This window comes from Salvelinus sp. IW2-2015, linkage group LG25 (genome assembly GCF_002910315.2).
Source record: "Salvelinus sp. IW2-2015 linkage group LG25, ASM291031v2, whole genome shotgun sequence".
NCBI classification, from domain to species: domain Eukaryota; kingdom Metazoa; phylum Chordata; class Actinopteri; order Salmoniformes; family Salmonidae; genus Salvelinus; species Salvelinus sp. IW2-2015.
Window position 1 is genome coordinate 24,020,549 of NC_036865.1, and position 20,153 is coordinate 24,040,701.

The 20,153-nt window shown below is 43.0% G+C and overlaps 1 pseudogene; it reads right to left on the reverse strand.

The window, feature by feature from the left end:
* LOC111951661 (testican-2-like) overlaps positions 1-20,153 on the reverse strand; it is a 79,821-nt pseudogene that overhangs the window by 30,844 nt on the left and 28,824 nt on the right.

Below are 20,153 nucleotides of genomic sequence, written 5' to 3' on the forward strand. Positions count from 1 at the left end.
AGCCCTTTTGGAACATCTCTGCAGAATTTAAAAGCCTTTTTGGAACATCTCTTGCAGAATTAATAGCCTTTTTGGAACATCTCTTGCAGATTAAAAGCCTTTTGAACATCTTGCAGAATTAATAGCCTTTTTGGAACATCTCTTGCAGAATTAATAGCCTTTTTGGAACATCTCTTGCGAATAATAGCCTTTTTGAACATCTCTGCAGAATTAATAGCCTTTTGGAACATCTCTTGCAGAATTAATAGCCTTTTTGAACATCTCTTGCAGAATAATAGCCTTTTGGAACATCTCTTGCAGATTAATAGCCTTATTGGAACATCTCTTGCAGAATTAATAGCCTTATTGAACATCTCTTGCAGCAGTATTAGTCAACCTAACCTTTTGTAAGATGCTTCCAACATTCTCCATCAATATCCTTGTTTTTAGGCTTATTAATGCACACCATTAAATGGATAGTAAAAGTGGTTAAAAACTATTTCTCTGGTGACACACTACATGACCAAAAGTATGTGGACACCTGCTAGTCGAACAAAATGATGGCATTAATATGCAGTTCTGCCCAAAACCATTACAGTGTGGGAATTGTAAAATATATGGTCATGTGTCAAGTGTTTGCAGACGGGAGAAGTATGGTATTGAAGAATCTGTGAATGGAAAATATTGCAACTGCCCTGTTAGGGCGAAAGAGGTCGAGATGTCAAGGATCAGGCTGTACAGCAGATCTCCTATGTGAGCAGTGAAGAGAGTCGAAGGGGCAAGAGGCCACAGTGTTGAATAGATATGGCGATGGATGCATTACAACCAGTTACTAATGTTTAAAGTCAATCAAGTGTTCTGGATACAATCATTGTGAAGGTGAATTTTGTAGCATTTATAGTCACAGTGATTGATTGTACAGCATAAGTGTCTAAGAAGTTTGGACATCATATCTGCAGCCGAGAAGTTTTTGGTGCAACAAGACTTCATGGCAGAAGCAGTGCAAGGACTACTGTTGCTAGGAAATGTCCTTCTGACCTGATTGGAATTTGTTTTTTGTTTTTTTACATAAAAGGAGGTTGATTTTGTTCAGTTAATTTATTTTTTGATAGTTTGTATGATTATTTTTATTTATTTTTTATCCTTATTACCCACCCGCACATCTACCCACACATCCAATTGTTGCAAACACCTTTACACCATAGAAGAAAGAAAACCCCGCAGACACTAGGCCCTCCACAGAATGAGTTTGACACCCCTGGTTCAGAGCATCTGCTCATTGAGGTAAATAAAGGGGCATCAAACAATGCCTATTACAGAGCCACASTGCTCAGGTGCAGGGGCAGGACCTTCAACGGGCTGCGCTCTCTCAATGTGGGCGTGTTCTTTTGTTTTCTGCTTCTTCAGTGTCTAATGGTGGAGAGCAAACAAGCTTTTTACTGTAGGTGCATTACCGCATAAGAATGTTCAAACAGAGGTTGTGTTGCATTGAGCAAGTGGCTAAAGTTAATACCTCCTCTGTAGGTTTCTATCAGATGCATGGGGAGGGGACCACACAATAAGGGTAAAGATCTATAGGAGGGACATTTTTTCTTCATGAGTAAGCTATATTGATTTCCTACTATTCCCTCTGCTATTTGTGGTCAAACTGGTTTCAATTGCTGAGATGTCTACACCAGTGGAGGCTGGTGGGAGGAGCGATAGGAGGACATCATTGTAATGGCTGGAATYYAAGAAATGGAACGGTATSAAATGCAAACATATGGAAACCACATTTGACGCCGTTCCATTTATACCATTCCAATAAGCCCATCCTCCTATAGCTCCATCCACCAGCCTCCACTGGTCTACACYACCCTCCTTGAACATGTAACTAGAATCATTGACAATCTGATACCTACGAAAGATAGAGCTGGCATCACATTTACATAATTTTGGGGGGATTGACATGCCCTGGTTTGGTGAACAATGCAGCCATGTAGACGTCTGATGGTGGAGAAGTTAGCCAAACATCTTCTTCTGAGATGGCGGTAGTCCAAAACTATAGAATGTGTGTTGTACTTGTGTATGAGGAGAATGTGTGTTGTACTTGTGTATGAGGAGAATGTGTGTTGTACTTGTGTATGAGGAGAATGTGTGCACATGAAGCTGCGCTATGAGATAAAATAAACAAAAAGGAACTAACACTAAAACACCCATCTTTATAAACCGAAAACATATCTACAATCTATGATTAATCAATGATGATATGTTCACAGCCTGAAGAGTAGAAATGCACTCCACTTCTAATGGTCGTTTTAGAGCATATCTTGCCATATGATACACACTCCTCCTCAGGGCAAGGAGTTCGACAAAGTCTCATTTCCTCAGACATGATACCCGACTAGGAACGCAGTCATCAATGGTAGCAGGAAAACATCCTTACAAGCCACAAAGGGTTTCCTGAGATGTTAAACACTTCTTCAGGTCCAGACGTTTTCAATAATGCGACCTCTCAGATCTAGCGGAAGGACCTTTAAGGGGCTGTGCTCTCTCAATGGTTGTGTTCCAGGCAGTGAGGTTGTGTTGCTCTTATGTTCTGATGTGTCAATTTGCATAAACTCTCCTTCCAGACTCACATTAAGCATCTCCAATCCAAAGTTAAATCTAGAATTGGCAACAAAGCATCCTTCACTCATGCTGCCAAACATACCCTCGTAAAACTGACTATCCTACCGATCCTTGACTTCGGCGATGTCATTTACAAAATAGCCTCCAACACTCTACTCAGCAAATTGGATYRAGTCTARCACAGTGCCATCCGTTTTGTCACCAAAGCCCCATATACTACCCACCACTGCGACCTGTATGCTCTCGTTGGCTGGTCCTCGCTACATATTCATCGCCAAACCCACTGGNCTATCACAGTGCCATCCGTTTTGTCACCAAAGCCCCATATACTACCCACCACTGCGACCTGTATGCTCTCGTTGGCTGGTCCTCGCTACATATTCATCGCCAAACCCACTGGCTCCAAGTCTTTGCTAGGTAAAGCTCCGCCTTATCTCAGCTCATTGGTCACCATAGTAACACCCACCCGTAGCACACGCTCCAGCAGGTATTTCTCACTGGTCACCCCCAAAGCCAACACCTCCTTTGGCCACCTTTCCTTCCAGTTCTCTGCTGCCAATGACTGGAACGAATTGCAAAAATCACTGAAGTTGGAGACTTCTGTCTTCCTCACTAACTTTAAACGTCAGCTGTCAGAGCAGCTTACCGATCGCTGCAGCTGTACACAGCCCATCTGTAAATTGCCCATCCAACCAACTTCCTACCTCATCCCCATATTTTTTTTCTGCTCTTTTGCACACCAGTATTTCTAACTGCACATCCTCATGTGCACATATATCACTCCAGTGTAAATTGCTAAATTGTAATTACTTTGCCAATATTGGCCTATTTGTTGCCTTACCTCCTTACTTAATTTGCACACACTGTATACAGATTTTTCTATTGTGTTATTGACTGTACATTTGTTTATTCTATGTGTAACTCTGTGTTGTTGTTTTTGTCGCACTGCTTTGCTTTATCTTGGCCAGGTCACAGTTGTAAATGAGAACTTGTTCTCAACTGGCCTATCTGGTTAAATAAAAGTGAAATAAATTAATTTAAAATGTTTTTTTGCTCAATGCTAAAACCCTACAGTTAACACCTCCTCTGTAGGTCGGCATTACGAGTATAGCGACCATACCATATGGTAAGTAGAGGAAGACTAAGGCGGCATTAAGTTTTTTATGAATGGTTTCTAGATCAGCGTTTCCCAAAGTCAGTCCTGGGCCCCCACGTTTTGGTTTTTGCCCTAGCTGATTGAAATGATCAAAGCTTGATGAAGAGTTGGGTATTTGAATCAGCTGTGTAGTACTCATTGACATTATTATTCATTCTCAATCTCAAGAATTCTCCTGACAGAATCTCTGTTCTCATTCCTTCTCATTCTATTTCAAAGCAGCTCTTAAGGCACTATTGGAACAGATATTGTGATGCACAGAGACATGTTGTATTCACATGTATAGTCATCTTGCATCTTGCAGTTATATGGTATCTCTGTCTGCGGTGACAGGTATCATCTCATGTTATGGCAGTGTAGGATGAAGAAGACTAAATCAGTAATACAGAGATCATCAGCGGATTTTCATAGCAAACCCACAGATACCAGGTTTGAAAATCAAATCCCAAAACAATCCACCCCCATTCGTCAGCCACGGGTCTGTTGTGCGCATGCACACACACAACAGCGCCAAAAAAAGAGTCACGGTAATGATCCAGCCTGATCATCACCCTTTCAGTCTGTCATCAACTGGTCTTTCTCCATTTGTCAGCTACACACTCTGCTTCTGGCATTGATTGTGTATCTATCTCTCTGTCCCTCAAACCTCCCTCGTATTATTTTTCTCTCTCTGCCTCTCCCTGTCCTCATCTCTCTCTCTTGCTCTCTTTCCCTCTGTTCCTCTATCCTCCAGGCTGGTTTGATGCTTCGACCCACAGCTAATTCACACTAATGCATCAGCAGAATCAGAACAGAGCAGGCTGCCTGCCAACTTGGCCCTTAGAGAGAGAAGGAAAAAAGAAAGAGATCTATTTGTCTGACTCGTGCCTTTGCCCTACAGCCGACTGCATAACCGTCTGTTGACTTCTTTAGAGGATTTAACCTGAGCTAAAGAAATAAGAAGAGAAAGAAAATAAATGCAAATAGAAAATACAATCTACGTTTATAGAAAACATTGTAAATAAATGTTGTTGGTATAGCAGCAGCCACAACACTGGTGCTGAAAGGCTTGGAGTTGTGTTGTGTGTTGTATAATAGCATAAGGTGGTTAGCCCAGTGTTAACAGGCTTCCATGGATTAAAGAATTGCCTGCACCACAATGATGATGTCTCCATAGCAACAGGCTATGAGCTGCGGGTCTAACTGTTACTTTTCACATAGGCTTTGCGGTATGTTGTGTGAATATTTTTGGGGAACATTTTTATATGGTCTCCTTTCAAACAGCCAAAGTTTTACCACATTCGTCTTTTATAATCCCAGTCCGTATTAGATAGAACGCCTGCCTGTGGGGAAAACAACCCGTGGTTACCTAGGTCACCCCATTGCCTCACAACAAAAACTTGACCCTTTTTAAACTCATTTGTCTTGTTGTCTGCTTCTACTAAACAAGTTAAATGTCTTACCTGTGATGAAATGTTTTCCGCACACATAGTCGTGGCATACTTGGATACCGGGTCCCCACATTTCCCACGCCAAATAACCTGAAACCACAGGGCTCTTCATGCAGGCTCTATTTCCCTACTTGGGAGCATTGCGATCCATATGTTGGGATATTTGACCTGGTTACATATACAGTACCAGTCAAAAGTTTGGACACACCGACTCATTCAAGGGTTTTTCTGTATTTTTTACTATTTTCTACAATGTAGAATAGTGAAGATGTCAAAATTATGAAATAACATATTGAATCACATAGTAACCCCCAAAGTTTTTTAAACAAATCAAAATACATGTTATATTTTAGATTCTTCAAAGTAGCCACCCTTTGCCTTGATGACAGCTTTGCACACTCTTGGCATTCTCTCAACCAGCTAGGTCAGTTGGAGGAAATAAAAAAGTACAGGCTTTGTCGCCGGCAATACTTTCAGATATAAAGAAAAATTGGCAAAATGTTGACGGTATGCTAAAGTTTGTGGAAAAACGTCTTGGTTTGAAAGGTGTATGTGATTTGTAGCTCAATCTGCCACATTATATTTCTGAGAACTCTCTGTCCCTCTCTCTGTCCCTCTCGCCCTCTCTCTATTAGTACCCCCCCTCCTACCCTCTCTCTGTCCCTCTCTCTGTCCCTCTCTCTGTCCCTCTCTCTGTCCCTCTCGCCCTCTCAGTACCCCTCTGACCCTCCTTCGTTCTTTAAACAAACATCTTCCTTTATCCGTCTCCCTCCATCTCTACTCTGTCTTTTATCTTTGTCTCTCTCCTCTTCTCTCCTCAGTCTCCCACTCTTCACCCCCCTTCTCCCTATGCATCTTCCTCACATCCTCTCTCACTTCTTCCTTCATCTCGCTCTCCTTCTCTATCCTTGTTATGTCATAAGAGTGTGCTGCTATTAACTCTCCTTATTAGGCACTGCATGTGGTAATCCAGCCTAATCCAGATTATCACCAGGCTAATCCCTGGAGATTGGGACTGGAGAACGGTGAGCTCAACTCAGTCATCATCATCTCTCATCCTCTGTTTACAAACTCTCTGCTACTAATGTCATCAGAGCTATCGCATATTACTTTTTCCAGGACATAGATAGGCTATACCTCAACTAGCCTGTACCTCTGCACACTGACTCTGTAATGGTGCCCCCTGTATATAGACTCGTTATTGTTAGTCTTGTTGTGTTACTTTTTATTATTACTTTTTATTTTTGTCTACTTGGTAAATATTTTCTTCTTCTTGAGCTGCATTGTRGGTTAAGGGCTTGTAAGTAAGCATTTCACAGTAAAGTCTACACTTGTTGTATTCAGCGCATGTGGCAAAGAAAGTTTGATTTGATTTGATTATATGGAGATGTGACTCAGACATACATTGAGTGTACAAAACATTAGCAACACCTTCCTGATATTGAGTCTATGTCCTGAAAAGAGCAGGTATTCCTAATGTTTTGTTTACTCAGTGTATTTAGTAATCATGTAGTTTATGAACACACACAGATGAGTGTGTATACATGCACATACACTGAACCACACACACACACACACACTTTGTGGCTGTGCTAGCTAGTGACCACTCTGCAGAGCTGCCTCCAGTGCAAGCAATAACATCCATTTCAGACAGAAGATGAGGTATGTTACCTGTAAAAGAAAATATGGCAATGTTTGTAACAGCCCCTTATTTTCCACTTCTTTGCAGGTATACCCCTTATATACATTTCAGTGGGTAACTGGCCAATTGGGAGGGGTGGAGGTATTGTTAACTTCTTGCCGCACGGATCCCTTTTACGGGATCATTTTCGTAAACAACCGCTGAATTGCAGCGCGCCAAATTCAAAAATAATACTAAAAATATTTATAATCATGAAATCACAAGGGAAATATACCAAAAAACAGCTTAGCTTGTTGTTAATCCACCTATCGTGTCATATTTTGAAAATATGCTTTACAGCGAAAGCAATCCAAGCGTTTGTGAGTGTATCAATCACTGCTAGAACAGCTAGCCTTAAATTAGCTTGGTCACGAAAGTCAGAAAAGCAATCAAATTAATCGCTTACCTTTSATCATCTTCGGATGTTTGTACTCACGAGACTCCCAGTTACACAATAAATGTTATTTTTGTTCGATAAAGATTAGTTTTACAACCAAAAACCGCCATTTGGTTTGCGCGTTATGTTCAGAAAACCACAGGCTCGTTCCGGTCCTGAAAGGCAGACGAATATTCCCAAAAGTATCAAATTCAAATATAATACTAAAAATATTTATAATAATGCAATCACAAGTGAAATATACCAAAACACAGCTTAGCTTGTTTGTAATCCACCTATCGTGTCAGATTATGAAAATATGCTTTACAGCGAAAGCAATCCAAGCGTTTCTGAGTTTATCAACCACTAGACAAAGAACAAAAGAACAGCTAGAACAGCTAGCCTTAAATTAGCTTGGTCACGAAAGTCAGAAAAGCAATCAAATGAATCGCTTACCTTTGATAATCTTCGGATGTTTGTTTGCAATTAGCTGGAAGAGGCAATTTAAATTGGGGCGGGGTTAAACAATGGAAGTGTTAAGGAATCATGACTGTCTTTAGGTGGCTTTTATTTTTCTGTGTATTTTAACCCCTACCCCTTTCAGATATATTAGAAAGCTGGTATAAAATCCAGGCATGGTAAATTAGTGGAGTTTTGGTCTGTGTATGAATGGGGTATGAAAGCAAACCTGCTCAGCCTGGCTCTACAGTGAAGACATCACACTGACACACACACAAATCTATCCATCTCTTTCTTTATATCCATCTCCATATACAGTGGGGAGAACAAGTATTTGATAACCTGCAAAATCGGCAGTGTTTCCTACTTACAAAGCATGTAGAGGTCTGTAATTTTTATCGTAGGTACACTTCAACTGTGAGAAACGGAATCTAAAACAAAAATCCAGAAAATCACATTATATGATTTTTAAGTAATTCATTTGCATTTTATTTATTTATTTATTCCGCATGACTGTGTGATCACGCTCTCTTTATTTAACCTTTATTTAACCAGGTAGGCCAGTTGAGAACAAGTTCTCATTTACAACTGCGACCTGGCCAAGATAAAGCAAAGCAGTGCGACACAAACAACAACACAGAGTTACACATGGAATAAACAAACGTACAGTAAATAATACAAAAGAAAAAATCTATACAGTGTGTGCAAATGAGGTAAGATTAGGGAGGTAGGGCAATAAATAGGCCGTAGTGGCGAAGTAATTACAATTTAGCAATTAAACACTGGCGTGATAGATGTGCAGAAGATGAATGTGCAAGTAGAGATACTGGGGTGCAAAGGAGCAAAAAAATAAATAACAATATGGGGATGAGGTAGTTGGATGGGTTATTTACAGATGGGATATGTACAGGTGCAATGATCTGTGAGCTGCTCTGACAGCTGACGCTTAAAGTTAGTGAGGGAGATATGAGTCTCCAGCTTCAGTGATTTTTGCAATTCATTCCAGTCATTGGCAGCAGAGAACTGGAAGGAAAGGTGGAACAAAGGAGGAATTGGCTTTGCTATGGGTGGGTGCTGCTATGGTGACCAATGAGCTGAGATAAGGCGGGGCTTTACCTAGCAAAGACTTATAGATGACCTGGAGCCAGTGGGTTTGGCGACGAATATTAAGCGAGGGCCAGCCAACGAGAGCATACAGGTCGCAGTGGTGGGTAGTATATGGTGCTTTGGTGACAAATCGGATAGACTGCATCCAATTGGCTGAGTAGAGTGTTGGAGGCTATTTTATAAATTACATCGCCGAAGTCAAGGATCGGTAGGATGGTCAGTTTTACGAGGGTATGTTTGGCAGCATGAATGAAGGATGCTTTTTTACGAAATAGGAAGCCGATTCTCGATTTCATTTTGGATTGGAGATGCTTAATGTGAGTCTGGAAGGAGAGTTTACAGTCTAACCAGACGCCTAGGTATTTGTAAATCTCCACATATTCTAAGTCAGAACCGTCCAGAGTAGTGATGGACCGGCGGGCAGGTGCGGGCAGCGATTGGTTGAAGAGCATGCATTTAGTTTTACTTGCATTTAAGAGCAGTTGGAGGCCACGGAAGGAGATTTGTATGGCATTGAAGCTCGTCTGGAAGTTAGTTAACACAGTGTCCAAAGAAGGGCCAGAAGTATACAGAATGGTGTCGTCTGCGTAGAGGTGGATCAGAGAATCACCAGCAGCAAGAGCGACATCATTGATGTATACAGAGAAAAGAGTCGGCTCAAGAATGTAACCCTGTGGTACACCCATAGAGACTGCCAGAGGTCCGGACAACAGGCCCTCCGATTTGACACACTGAACTCTGTCTTAGAAGTAGTTGGTGAACCAGGCGAGGCAGTCATTTGAGAAACCAAGGCTGTTGAGTCTGCCGATAAGAGTGTGGTGTTTGACAGATTCGAAAGCCTTGGCCAGGTAGATGAATACGGGCTGCAAAGTATTGTCTTTTATCAATGGCGGTCATGATATCGTTCAGGACCTTGAGCGTGGCTGAGGTGCACCCACAGCCAGCTTGGAAACCAGATTGCATAACAGAGAAGGTATGGTGGGATTCGAAATGGTCGGTGATCTGTTTGTTAACTTGGCTTTCTAAGACCTTAGAAAGGCAGGGTATGATAGATATAGGTTTGTAACAGTTTGGGTCTAGAGTGTCTCCCCCTTTGAAGAGGGGGATGACCGCGGCAGCTTTCCAATCTTTGGGGATCTCAGACGATACAAAAGAGAAGTTGAACAGGCTAGTAATAGGGGTTGCAACAATTGCGGCTGATAATTTTAGAAAGAGAAGGTCCAGATTGTCTAGTCCAGCTGATTTGTAGGGGTCCAGATTTTGCAACTCTTTCAGAACATCAGCTATCTGGATTTGGGTGAAGGAGAAAGTTTGGGCACGATGCTGTGGGGGGTGCAGGGCTGTTGACCGGGATAGGGGTAGCCAGGTGAAAGCACGGCCAGCCGTAGAAAAATGCTTATTGAAATTCTCAATTATCGTGGATTTAAATCGGTGGTGACAGTGTTTCCTAGCCTCAGTGCAGTGGGCAGCTGGGAGGAGGTGCTTTTATTCTCCATGGACTTTACAATGTCCCAGAACTTTTTGGAGTTTGTGCTACAGGATGCACATTTCTGTTAGGAAAGGAAAGGTTAGCTTTTTCAAACTGCCTGTGTATATTGGTTCCTAACTTCCCTGAAAGGTTGCATATCGCGGGGGCTATTCAATGCTAATGCAGTACGCCACAGGATGTTTTTGTGCTGGTCAAGGGCAGTCAGGCCTGGAGTGAACCAAGGACGATATCTGTTCCTGGTTCTACATTTTTTGAATGGGGCATGCTTATTTAAGATGGTGATGAAAGCACTTTTAAAGAATAACCAGGCATCCTCTGCTGACGTAATGAGGTCAATATCCTTCCAGGATACACGGGCCAGGTCGATTAGAAAGGCCTGCTCGCTGAAGTGTTTTAGGGAGCGTTTGACAGTGATGAGGGGTGGTCATTTGACCGCAGACCCATTACGGACGCAGGCAATGAGGCAGTGATCGCTGAGATCCTGGTTGAAGACAGCAGAGGTGTGTTTGGAGGGCAGGTTGGTCAGGATGATATCTATGGAGGGTGCCCGTGTTTACAGATTTGGGGTTGTACCTGGTAGATTCATTGATAATTTGTGTGAGATTGAGGGCATCTAGCTTAGATTGTAGGACGGCTGGGGTGTTAAGCATGTCCCAGTTTAGGTCACCTAACAGTACGAGCTCTGAAGATAGATGGGGGGCAATCAATTCACATATGGTGTCCAGGGCACAGCTGGGGGCAGAAGGTGGTCTATAACAAGCAGCAATGGTGAGAGACTTGTTCCTGGAAAGGTGGATTTTTAGAAGTAGAAGCTTGAATTGTTTGGGTACAGACCTGGATAGTATGACAAAACTCTGCAGGCTATCTCTGCGGTAGATTGAAACGCCGCCCCCTTTGGCAGTTCTATCTTGTCGGAAAATGTTATAGTTAGGGATGGAAATGTCAGGATTTTTGTTGGCCTTCCTAAGCCAGGATTCAGACACGGCTAGGACATCCAGGTTGGCAGAGTGTGCTAAAGCAGTGAGTAAAATAAACTTAGAGGGGAGGCTTCTAATGTTAACATGCATGAAACCAAGGATTTTACGGTTACAGAAGTCAACAAATGAGAGCGCCTGGGGAATGGGAGTGGAGCTAGGTGCTGCAGCGCCTGGATTAACCTCTACATCACCAGAGGAACAGAGGAGGAGTAGGATAAGGGTACGGCTAAAGGCCATAAGAACTGATCGTCTAGCGCGTTCGAAACAGAGAATAAAAGGAGCAGGTTTCTGGGCGCGAAAGAATAGATTCAAGGCATAATGTACAGACAAGGGTATGGTAGTATGTGAATACAGTGGAGGTAAACCTAGGCACTGAGTGACCATGAAAGAGGTTTTGTCTCTAGAGACATCATTTAGACCAGGTGAGGTCACCGCATGTGTGGGAGGTGAAACAAAAGGAATAGCTAAGGCATATTGAACAGGGCTGGAGGATCTACAGTGAAATAAAACAATAATCACTAACCAAAACAGCAATGGACAAGATATATTGACATTAGGGAGAGGCATGCGTAGCCGAGTGATCATAGGGATCAGTGGGAAGCTAGGCAAGCTGGAGACACGGTGATTCAGACAGCAAGCGGCCGGGGCTAGCAGAAGGGCCTTAGGGGGACGTCGTGACGGAAGAAGTCTGTTGTAGCCCCCTCGGACGGTTACGTCGGCAGACCAGTCGTGTTGGATCGGCAGGGCTCCGTGTAGGCAGTAAAAGGGTCCAGGCCAGTTGGCAAAATAGGTATTGTAGCCCAAGAAATTGGCTGATGGTCCTCTTCAGCTAACAGTCCGATATGCTCTAGACAGCTAGCGGGCCGCGGCTAGCGCATGGGCCTTCAGGGGACGTTGTGACAGAGGAGCCTGTTGAAACCCCTCGGGCAGATTACGTCGGTAGACCATTCGTGTTGGAATCGGCAGGGCTCCATGTCGGCAGTAAAAGGGGTCCAGGCCAATTGGCAAAATATGTATTGTAGCCCAAGGAGTGGCTGATGGACCTCTTCAGCTAGCCGGGAGATGAGCCTAGCACGAGGCTTGTTCCAGGCTCACTGGTGCTTGCTTCGGGACAGAGACGTTAGCCAGCGGGTAGCCACTCGGATAGCAGCTAGCTAGCTGCGATGATCTAGGTGAAAGGTTCAGAGCTTACGGTAGGAAACCAGAGATGTGGAGAAAAAGCAGTCCGGTATGCTCTGGGTTGAATCACGCTGTGCAGACCGGCAGGAGTTGACCAGGCTAGGGTGAGCTGATGACTGCTGGCAGTGGCTAACTGACTACTAGCTAGTAAGCTGGCTAGCTACTGTTGGGGGTTTCGGTTCTAAAGTATAGAAAATAGCAGATCCATAKCACATTGGGTGAGGCGGGTTGCAGGAGAGTATTGTTGAAACTGAGGTTAAAAATATAAAAAATATATACGAAGGAAGAAAAAAAGATATATACACGGGACATGACAAAGATGTCTGAACTGCTACGCCATCTTGGAATGTGTCGAGCGAGAGAGCGAGAGAGAGAGAGAGAGAGAGCGAGAGAGAGATCAGTTCTATTAAAGTTGAGATCTCCAACAATTCCTACAGCATTGTTTGATATTTCAATTATTGACAATATTATAAAATACAATGCCACAAAATGGACTCCAGCAAGAAAACACCATAGTAGAAAGTATAATCTCTCCCTCCACTCATCCCCTCTCTCCCCCTCTCTCTCCAGACCTCTACAGGAAGTCATAATTACCCGCTAATTAAGCTCGGAGAGATATAGCAGTACTAATGGACTCAGCCATTCCATTCCCACCACTTTATTGAGCTGCAAATCATGACACAATGGTCATGGACACAACTTCAAGCTTGTGTTCCAAATTGCACTATTTTTCATATACAGTTTACTATAATTGACCAGGGCCCATAGGGCTCTGGTCAAAGGTAGTGCACCATAATAGGGAATAGGGTTCCATTTGGGATGCAGCCTGGAGGTCATGACTCCATCGGCCTGTGGCGCAATTAAAGACAGAGAAGAGGAGAGCAGAGAAGAGAAGACAGGCTAGGCTACTCCATGTTGATTGGTAGTTGGTCGACAGCAGAGCTCAGAACCTCCTCAGGGAGAAAGATACAGTCAGACGGCTGCTGTTACAGCGAGCTAACATCTCTAACATCACTTGCCGTTTTCACCGAGGCCACGTGTGTACAGCATCTGACCATAGAATACAAATGGGATTGTAAACAAACATGTAGCTTGCCTTGTCTAATACACCAGTGTAGTGTGTGATACCTCAGTTGTGCACCTTTTGGTTACCTTTTTATGCGACCTGGGCTGAAGCACATCTGGGTGCACTCTCATTCTAATGGACATTGTCGTGTCTGATAAACTCAGTGATCGCCAACCCCTGATTCCTGGCCTGGCACTGATCCCTGCGATGTTGCCGACCTGTCCCTCAGATGGATGGCTAGCTAGCCTATACTGATTTAGTCAGCTTTCAAGAGCTCGGTTTTTGTTTTCTCTAAGAATGTTTTATCGATCAACTCACCACTTGATGAAATTGAGGTAAATATAATGGATAACATGATCACTCTCAGGTTATTTCTCAAAAGTGGTGGGTGCTGAATCTTCGTAAGTAAGGTCCATAGTAAATGACAAGGACAGCACAGCAATCTTAATCTGATCATCCTGTTGCAGAAGACCTTTTCTTGCAATGTAGCAAATGTAAAAATTGTAGTGTATTCCAGGTTTAAAAAGGCTACTGAAGTTTGTAATATATGAAATTTCAGACTTGATTTTCCTTTACAAAAAATGTATCAACCCRTACAAAAATGTCCATGGTTTATAACCACTTTTCCTTCTGCTGCAGGATTATTTTCCTGCTGTAGCAAACTGGCTCAAATTAAGATCCTACACCAGTACAATAGATGCATAATATACAGTATGTTAAAGAACTGAGGGGGAGCTTACTTTCATTAGAGCCTCCCTGATTCTCATCCCAGGTCCTCACATAGTCATCCTGCAGAGACAGAGAGATCCAGGTTAACCCACAGCAAAAGAAGCATCATGATTAACTGAGTGAGTGAGTCACTGGTTACGTCCAAAATAGCACCCTATTGCCTATATAGTGCACTACTTACCCTATATGCTCTGGTCAAAAGTAGTGCACTATATAGGGACTGAAGCGCCGTTTGTTGAACATACGGCATCAGGGGGACCGGTCTTTTAATTGTATTTGTTACTTTTTCTTCTTAATTAGAACATTAATCGTTCTCATTAAAATGGACAAGTTGAGAGAGAGAGAGATGTATATGAGAGAGAGAGAGAGAGAGAGAGAGGGAGAGAGATTTACAGTATATGTAAGAGAGAGAGGTTAGGGTGGGTGGGTAGAGAGAGTGTAAATGGCGATAGAGAGACAGAGACATAATGAAAATTAGTTACAAGCATTCAAAAAAGACATCAAAGAAAAAGGGATGGGTAGAATATAGATGAAGAAATAAACTGACCTCTACTTCCTGGTAGAACGAGAGGCAGAGGAGGAGAAGAAGAAGAGGGATAGTTAGACGATAAGAATGTGTAACATCAGATATACTGAGGTGTATTCATCAACATTTATCACCATGTTCAATATACAGCATCTCTTGATTCATGGTCTCCACAGAGACACAATGAATAGCAACAAGCTTTAGCTAGCAGTGAATTAACATATAATTGATTATGCAATAACAACAAAAAAACACATTATAAGATTGTTTTATGCTCATAAATGGAATGCACAGCAGAAATAAAGGTCACATTTCCCCAGTATCAATAGAGGTAAAGGGCACATTTCCCCCAGTACCAATAGAGGTAAAGGGCACATTTCCCCCAGTATCATAGAGGTAAAGGGCACATTTCCCCGGTACCAATAGAGTAAAGGGCAACATTTCCCCAAGTACCATAGAGGTAAAGGCACATTTTCCCACCTGCGTAAGCACCATTCCATCAAGAGGATTACAAGGGCGCAGCATTTCCCCTCAGTACCAATAGAGGTAAAGGCACATTTCCCCAGTACCAATTAGGGTCAAGGGCCACATTTCCCCAGTACCAATAGGGTAAGGGCACATTTCCCCCAGTACCAATAGAGTAAAGGGCACATTTTCCCCAGTACCAATAGAGGTAAAGGGCACATTTCCCCCAGTACCAATAGAGGTTAAAGGGCACATTTCCCCCAGTACCAATAGTGGTAAAGGGCACATTTCCCCCAGTTACCATAGAGTGGTAAAGGGCACATTTCCCCCAGTACCAAATAGTGGTAAAGGGCACATTTCCCCAGTACAATAGAGATAAAGGGCATATTTCCCAAGTATCAATAGAGGTAAAGGTCATATTTTCCCAGTATCAATAGATAAGCATACATTTACATTGTGATATGGTCCCTGTATTAGTTTGGTTGTGATATTCTCTATAGCAAACTCCAAAGAAATTAAGCATACTGACATAGGCCTATCGCTTGGCCTCAAAACAGTAAATAGCCCTTTAGAGAAATATACGGTCTGCCTCCTTAGCGATGGTATACTCCGTAGGATATACATCACCATAAACACTTACTGTACTGGAAGAGGGGGTGCCAAAAAGCTCTCTGGAGGAAACAATAAAGCGTGACACACTCATAAAGGCGTCCTGGGGTCTCTGCCCTCTCTCCGCTCACTCTCCTCGCTCTCCTCTCTCTACATCCAGGGTGGCCTGTTTTACATGTAGGTAAATATTTTATGCACATTTTCCACACCAGTGGTGTGTTTCCACCAAACTGACTTGTTGCAGATAAAAATCAGGGTGTGATGACAGTAGTGCACACAAAATGTACTTTTTTGATGAAGTTTTCATGTACCGAATAATCTACAGTTCAATGTGTTCCCATCGCATTTTAAACTCTAKAGATAGTTTTACAGACGTCATTTCAACCCAAAGATTTGATGTGATCACGGTGAATCAACGTGGAAAACAGATTGGATTTGCAAAAAGTCCTCAACCTAAGGGAATTTCATTATTCATTTTTTTATCCAACTTTTATCCTAAATCCAATGACAGGGAAAAATGTTTGCTTGATTTCATGTTGAATTAACATTAGTTAGAAGAAAAAGAAACGCACACCTATTTAGGCGAGGTGCTGGCTAGCGGAGTAGAAAACTTGAAAATAAAAGAGAGCCGCACACTCTAGGAGCTCAGATGCAAAAATATTTAATTTACCAACGTTTCGACAGGCAAGCTGTCTTCATCAGGGTACAATCACAGACACTGCGGGATGACTCYTTTATATATAGTGTCAAGACACACAGGTGTCTGTAATCATGGCCAAGAGTGGCCTAATATCATTGGTTAATTTCTCATATTAAAATGGCATAGAAAGAGCAACATACAATAAATACAAATGGATAGCATACGATCATAGACTCACTAAAGACCACACAAGCCTACAAACAACCACAATGGCATTAACCAATGATATTAGGCCACTCTTGGCCATGATTACAGACACCTGTGTGTCTTGACACTATATATAAACGAGTCATCCCGCAGTGTCTGTGATTGTACCCTGATGAAGACAGCTTGCCTGTCGAAACGTTGGTAAATTAAATATTTTTGCATCTGAGCTCCTAGAGTGTGCGGCTCTCTTTTATTTTCATGAATTAACATTAGTTGACAACTGAACTAAATGTAAATCAAAACTAGGCATTGAACTTACAGTATTTCCCAATTGTTTACACACTAAAATTGGAACTTGAAACGCAAATCACCGAAACTTGAAACTCATGTACCAAATCCTTAAACCAAGTCTGCAAAATTGCAAGCACAATTCCTGCTTTACACTCAGTTTTCATATCTATATCACACTTTCTGCAAAACACTACACAGTTCTCTACATTAGGCACAACATTCAAAATTAAAATCTCTTTAGTCCCTTTGGAAAGCAACGCCAATCACAATGTCAAGCTTTATACACCAATTGGCAACACCCACTCCTCACAGGTGTAAATGTATACATATATATATATATATATATATATATATATATATATATATATATATATATTCTGCACATCTACCATTCCAGTGTTTAATTGCTATATTGTAATTACTTCGTCACCATGGCCTATGTATTGCCTTACCTCCCATATCCTACCTCATTTGGACATGCTGTATATAGACTTTTCTACTGTATTATTGACGTTTGTTTATTCCATGTGTAACTCTGTGTTGTTGTATGTGTCGAACTGCTTTGCTTTATCTTGGCCAGGTCGCAGTTGCAAATGAGAACTTGTTCTCAACTAGCCTACCTGGTTAAATAAAGGTGAAATATGCATAATGACAAACCGGTAGTTACCACCTTACCATCTACACTATGCTCTTTTATGCATGGTTACTGCAGTCCGAGATTCATAGGACCGTGTGTTGTAATCAGATGATTGTTGGGCCAATGCTTTCACAGTAACAGTTCATTTTCATATCTAGAAAACGATAATAGATAGTTATTTTGCTTACTGTACCAATCATCATCACTAGTTTGTGGATCTTCTGCAGAACTGAGAGACGGGTCAAGTTCCAGGTAGAAGTGACCCTGCTGTCTAACACCAGAACAGGAGACCGCTATTTTGGAACACTCTTGGTGGGTGGCAAACCAATAACATTATGACTACGAAAATCCAGAACCACATAATTCACTGACAAATACACACACAAATAATGCAATGACATGTCACCTAGGTTGGCTTGTCTACATTGGACCATGGTATTACAGCGCAACCGAACTCAGATGAAACAGGTGGTACATTTGAGCATAATAACTCAGAGTAGAGGTTATAAGGAACGGTCCGATATGATCTGTCCAAGGTAAGTACTACAGTATAACTGTTATTTACTATCTTATAATGTCAGCACTGTTACACTTAGACACATTACAGTACTGTAATCCACGTTGTATTGTGCCCCTTCACCCCCCATATTGACTGCTATCTCTTCGGTCTATGACCAATATTTCTTGTTGTCTGTTTTCAGAGAGCTTGGAGCTGGATGCCGCTGCAATTCTGCACGTTTATATTACATCGATGAGGCTGCTTCAACCTAGCCAAAGCAGAATGGGACGGGGACCGGAACAAGTTATTGGACCACCGTGGTGCCATTGTGAATGTTCCCGGACAGCGTGGAATGGAATTATCACCATGGGCGTCAGCCGCTAAGCACAGCAAGGCGTCTCCACACCATGCCAACCCTTTTGTCCCTACAACACCACCTTCTCATCACAGTTCTACCTGACACAAATCAAATCCAAGTTTGATTTTATATAGCCCTTCGTACATCAAAACTAATACTCTGCGAATGCTGTACAAGAAACCCAGCCTTTAAAACCCCAAAACAGCGAAAGCAATGCAGGTGTAGAAGCACACTAACGATGGCACATCCTCCAATTCCAGCCGGAGCAGAGGGCGGATCAGCCCGAGCACCCATGTTGCTCTGGTCCGCAACTGGTCATCGACCACCACAATTTATTGTTCGTCAGTATCTCCCACCATGATCCGAGCTGGCAATCTCCGGCCGCGGCCAGCGCTTGGATTTGCGTTCCTACCACCTTGGACCAGGTCGCTCCTACCAGTGGCGTGGCGAGAATCTGTCTCCGCACCACGTGCTCTCACCACTGGTGGTCCCCCAGGGCTCTGTTCTAGGCCCTCTCTGCTATTTCGCTATACACCAAGTCACTTGGCTCTGTCCATATCCCTCATCATGGTCTCTCCCTATCATTGCTATGCAGGATGACACACAATTAATCTTTCTCCTTCCCCCTCTGATAACCAGGGGTGGTGAACATCGCATTCTCTGCATGTCGGCAGACATATCAGTTGGATGACGGATCACCACCTCAAGCTGAACCTCGGCAAGACGGAGCTGCTTCTTCCTCCCGGGAAGGACTGCCCGTTTCCATCGATCTCGCCATCCACGGTTGACAACTCCCATATGTTCCTTCCTCCAAGTTTTAGAACCTGGCGTATGTCCTGGACAACCCCGTGTCGGTTCTCAACTAACATCATAATGCGGTCCGACACCGTTCCTGTGATAGTCATGCTCTAACAATTTCGCAGAGTCACGTACGCTCATGCACTAACGCATGGAGAAGCGGCCTAGGTTCCTAATCCAGGCATATGTCTTCATCTCCCTCTGCGATACTGCAATACCTCGGTGCTTTGGTGGCTCCCTCCCTCGTCCATTCTAAAAACCCCTACGATAACCTCATATCCAGCAACGCCGCCAGCCCGTCTGGTTGTTCAACTTTCCCAAGTTTCTCAACGTATCACTCCGCCTCCTCCTCTCTCTCCCTGCTATTCCGTGAAGCTCCGATCCCGCCTTACAATGACCATGTGTCTGTACCTACGGAAGCTGTAGAGGGGACGCACTTCCTACCTTTCAGGCTCCGCATCAGGCCCTACACCCAACACAAGGGCACTGCGTTCATCGTCCACTCTGGCCTTCGCTTCTCCCCTACCCTCTGAAGAAAGTACAGTCTCCACGGCTCAGCGCAAATCCACCTGTTCGCCTGCCTTGGCATCCCAATCGTGGACAAACTCCCTCCGACGCCCAGCTCAGCGGATCAATACACCCACCTTCCGGAAGACACCTGGACCCCACTCTAAAATACCTAGGCAATTAGGATAAAGTAATCCTTTCTAACCTCCCCCCTTAAAGAGTTAGAATGCACTATTTAAAGGGTCTGTCCCACTGATATCATAAGGGAATTGCACCAATTTGTAAGCTATTATAAGAGCGTCTGCTAGCTTACAATGGACTTAAATTGTTAAATGTAAAATGTAAATTATTCCCCATTCCTAACCCTATTTTTTCTCC